Source organism: Carassius auratus, chromosome 9 (assembly GCF_003368295.1).
Source record: "Carassius auratus strain Wakin chromosome 9, ASM336829v1, whole genome shotgun sequence".
NCBI lineage: Eukaryota > Metazoa > Chordata > Actinopteri > Cypriniformes > Cyprinidae > Carassius > Carassius auratus.
Genome location: NC_039251.1, coordinates 7,269,445 through 7,274,743, shown reverse-complemented (window position 1 = coordinate 7,274,743; position 5,299 = coordinate 7,269,445).

The following is a 5,299-nucleotide window of genomic DNA, read 5'->3' as shown; positions in this document are numbered from 1 at the left end:
CATTTGTTGAAAAAAATGACTTGACTTGTTTCCGTACTTGAATGCCTGTGTTATTTTAACATTATGGATGAAGCATTGCATCATAATACACCGATTCGATTCCTGCAATGCATACGGAAAATATCATATTTGCAAGTATTATTATTTTATCTTGGTAAATTTAAACATCTAATCATCATTGATCAAATTAAATGTTACATAAAATGTTAAGAATGGTAACAAAATATAATTATAAATAATTTTAGTTTTAAGCACAAATCTGAATTAGACAAAAATCTGGATTTTCAGAAATAAGTATTTTTCTCGTTTTAGGGATGTTTGGTTTTTATTTTATTTATTTATTTATTTTTGACTGAAAAAGAGATAATGAGAAAATTATACTAGAAAATCAGTATTCTATTCTAAAAAAATTCTTAATAAAAAATACAAATAAATAAAAATGACAATGTAACATTCACTTTTCACAATCCTATGTATCTGATCAAATGTTACATACTGCATTAAGACTCCTTTTTTAGAAAATGAAATAATTAAATAATTAATTATAATACTACTACTAATAATAATACAAACCCATGAATGTCTCTAATTTAGTTCTTTTTACTTTAGCATATATATTTATTTAGTTAGTTTTAGGCTTTTGCTTAAATATTAAAAAGAATTTAGTAATAGGCGATATACATTTTCTGAAGAAGTGTAGGTCTACTACTAGATACTGTAGAAGATGCACTCTCTGGAAAAAAGGTACAAAAGCTGTCATTGGGGCGGTACCTTTCAAAAGGTACACTTTTGTGCCTTTTAGTTACTAATATGTATCTTAATGGATGCTTTAGGTACAAAGGCGATCCTTTTGAAAAGATACCACCGCAGTGACAGCTTTTATACCTTTCTTTTCTGAGACTGTACTAGATAGAAAATCTATATTTCTTAATCTGGTATGTAACATCCACTTTCACAATCCATTTCCTGTTTCCATATCCTTTCATCTCCCATTTGACTTATTAATATACTACATTGCTGAAGAGAAACAGCTAGCGGATGGCGTTTGGCTGAACCAGATTACCTTCTGATTCCCTCCGTCTCGCTGTGTCTCTTTTTCTCCTTCATTGTTTTTGTCTCTACTTGTCCTCCCCGGTGAGAAGCAGCGCTGAACTCTTCCCATCCTGTGTTTTAAAGCAGCTTAAGTGCTCCTCCATGCTGCTGATTTCCTTGTAGGCCTTAAGAAGTGATCACCTTCCTGCAATGCCCTCAGGATTAAACAGGCCAGGCCCGTCCTCTCCCCGTGCTTCGCCCCTACCTTTGTAGTCAATAAAAGACTAACTAGAAAAGAATGAGGAGATGGGAGAATCAATCTACTGGAAGCCTCCCCACAGTTTTCTCATCACTTCTTGTGTCGTGTGTCATCTCTGTCCATAACAGGGGAAAAGAACAAACTCAGTATGTGGGATGAAAGGGGTTTTTTAGTACGGACTGAGAAAATAGAGTCAGAGAGACAGAAAAAAAGAGTGATTTTGATAGAATGAGTGAGGGAGATGAGTTGTGTTCAGACTCACAGCGGGGACGAGTGTTACACGAGCGGCCGTGTTTTCCCCTCAGCGTCCGGGGAACTGCTAAAGATGGCAGACGTCGTGCTTGTTTAAGCTTCATTGGGGGAAGCAGAGGCCATTCTGGGATTTCAGGCCACAAACACTTTACACAAAACTAGGGCTGTGCAAAAAAATCGAATGCTATTTTTATGCGCATCTCATCAGTAAAGACGCTCCTGTAATTAGAAGTTTATCTCCAGCACGTGCGTTCAGAACAGGGTTGCCAGGTTTCCCTCTTGCCAGGTTCTGCCCAGTTGCTTCTCAAAACTAGTCCAAAACATGCCCAAGCATGTTTCCAGGAGATTCCCCAATAAAAAATGCTTCCCGGGGTTAAAATATTAGCCCCTAAAATGCGAATTTTACCAAGGCAAAGCATCTGGGCAGGATTTGTTGTGAAAACCTGGCAACCCTGATCTGAACGCACGTGCTGGAGACATACTTCTAATTACAGGAGTGTCTTTACTGATGAGATGCGCATGAAAATCGCATTCACCCAACACAAAACACTAGACCAACTCTTGCAAGTGTGTGATGCTGCCAACTGTACTGTATTTTCTGTGCTGGTAACAAACCTCAGTACTCAAGAAGTGATGGGCTATTCAATTCTGTCATCTTTCAAACTGTTGCACAATCAAGATTGCAATTCAGCTGCAAGACACTGGCTGTAGAAGTTTTTTCACAAATGTCAATATAAATAAAATGAAATAAATGAAATATAATACTAAATAAAATAATAAAATAATGATTTTCTATCTGTATACTTTAAACATCTAAAATAAATGTAATAGTTTGAATTCAAATTATATTGGCTTGTAGTTATTACCGGTAATATGTATTTTAATTAAAACATTTTAAAATAAACTTTAACTTTTTGTACTTTTATTTTAATAGAATAAAGCATAATTACTTAACATGTTCACTTAACATGTTTATTTTGGCCTATCTGACCTCCATGGCTGTGTCTTTCTTGACATTATTCAATTAAAATGAAATATAGAATATATATCTAATAAATATCTATCTATCTATCTATCTATCTATCTATCTATCTATCTATCTATCTATCTATCTATCTATCTATCTATCTATCTATCTATCTATCTATCTATCTATCTATCTATCTATCTATCTATCTATCTATCTATCATTTCTCTCTCGCTCTCTCTCTCTCTCTCTCTCTCTATATATATATATATATATGTGTGTGTGTGTGTGTGTGTGTGTGTGTATGATTTAATTCAGTGTGAAGTGATGATTGGTCAAAATAAGGTACAGCAGGCTTTATTGGAACAGCCTTTTTGTTGAAGGTGCACCTATGATGCCTTAAATGCTGCCTATGTAGTCAGCTTACTGCATGTTGGAAAGGATCCACAATGAAAGCGTTTTAAGACTGAGGTGATCACAGATTTATCACTTACTTTTAAGGGGGCTGGGATGAAGTGGAGTCTGGAATGGCCTGCGGTGGGCCGTGTGTCTCATTTGTCAGTGTATATATTTGTTTGGTTTTGGAGCTCTGTGTGATTCTGCTGATGGGCACATCAGGCTGTGAGGACTGGAACCACCTCAGCAGTATTGTATTTGAATCAATGATTCAGTTTTGTGCTGACACTCTGAGGAATCCTTACTTTGACAGTCCCTCCCTTCTGTTAAACCCTCGCTTTAAGATGTAAGAACGTTCTGGAGGGACCAGACACTCGCTCACACTTTCATGAGGCCTTCAAGAGTCAGAAGCATGATTACGAGTCACACACACAGAGATGACAGAGTGAAGTTGTATTTACCAATGGGAAACTGAGAAGTTGGAACGGGTTGTATGGAAGTGAATGGGTTTTTCTTTTTAGTGATGAATTTCAATAATTTTAAAATGGTGTGAATGCAATAGTTGACTAATGAAAAGTTTTTTGGCTTGTTTCATGAAACTTTCCACAAAACTCCTAAAAAGATCAATATATTTGCCTTTTTAGTAAATGATCATTGAACATAGATCCATAACCTTTAGAAAGTGTTGATTGTCAAGCTAAATATTATATTAGTTGTTCATTTAAGGTTTATAACTGGTGGGTGTTCAAAATGAATAAAATATCATAATAAATAAAATGCTATGATAAAAAATACTATATTTCTAAGTCATTCTTTTCAGAAGTAAACAATGTGTTTGTCGTGTGACAAGGTAAAAAAAGACCGTCTCAGAGTATCCCCTTGAATTTCGTACTTAGGCCGCAGCGAGTGGATGGAATAAAAAAGGCTCTTCTAACAGTTTATCGATGAGGACTAAACTCTGCACTCCATATATGATGACAATCTGGGGTTAGAAAAATGCATGTAACAAGCTCTCCTAGTTCACCTGAGGTCCCAGTCCTGCTATTGGGAAGCACACCCTATGGATAACGCTCCTCGCCGAAACATACCTGAGAAAACTCCTGAGCCACAGCCAGAATGGATGCAAGTAGATTCCCAATGTTTATCCCTGGAGGAACAAAATCGTCGGCGAGAGCTTATACTGTGTTCATACGCACCTGTCCATCTCGCCCTTCACGGTTAGTGGTGAGTTCAGTTCTTCCTCAACCCTCTGTATCAATCCCACTAACCATCTTTGTGAATCTGAAGTTAAGAGGTCTCGATGTTGAGGCTACCACCATGTTAACTCCGGATCAGCTGGAAATTTCATTTCAGGGAAGTTCGTTAAGACCCATCGTCTCCAAAAGTCTAGGACTCCAAAGCCATACTCCATCTACGCAGTGACAGGAGAGATGATAATTAAAGGGTACGTGACATCTCATCTCAAATAGCACCAATCACCCTCTGTGTTGAGCATAACCACCAAGAACAATTCACACCATTCATACTCACTAATAGCCATGCTGAACTGATATTAGGCCGCCCTTGGTTGATCCAGCACCAACCTTCAATAGATTGGACCATGGGGACAATATTACAGTGGGGTTGTGACTGCCATATCACTCAAGTAACACATCCCACACCATCTGTCGATGACCATCCTGTCTCCATGTCAATAAATTCCACGCCATCTTGTTATGTCTCCTTTGCAGATGTCTTCAACCCCCTAGCAGCCTCCAAGCTTCCGCCACACCGCCCTTGGGATTGTGTGATCGACCTAGTCCCTGGAGAGGGGGATGAATTTACTCCCTTTCCATCCATGAAAAAAAGACAGGAAGGAATACGTAGAAGAAGCCTTAAAACAAGGGTACATCCGACCATCCACTTTCACAACAGCTGCTAGTTTCTTCTTCATCCTGAAGAAAGATGGAGGGTTGCGACCATGTATCGACTACAGAGCTCTAAATAAGATAACGGTAAAGTTCAGTTATTCACTTCCACTGATCCCATCCTCTCTTGAACAACTCCGGGATTCCCGCATCTTCACTAAATTAGACTTAAAGAGTGCATACAACCTGGTCAGAATTCGGGAAGGAGATGAGTGGAAAAAGGCTTTCATCATCCCCCTGGGCACTACGAATACTTGGTGATGCCGTACGGTTTAGTAAACACCCCCTCAGTCTTCCAAAGCTTCATGGCTGAAGTTCTTTGTGAGTATCTAAACCGTTTTGCTCTCGTTTATATAGATGACATCCTCATTTACTCTCCCAATGAAAAGGATCACCAGTGTCATGTCACCAAAGTGCTCCAAAGAGTTTTCCTTATTTGTCAAAGCAGAAAAATGTGTCTTTCACAAGCCGTCCATTGAATTCCTA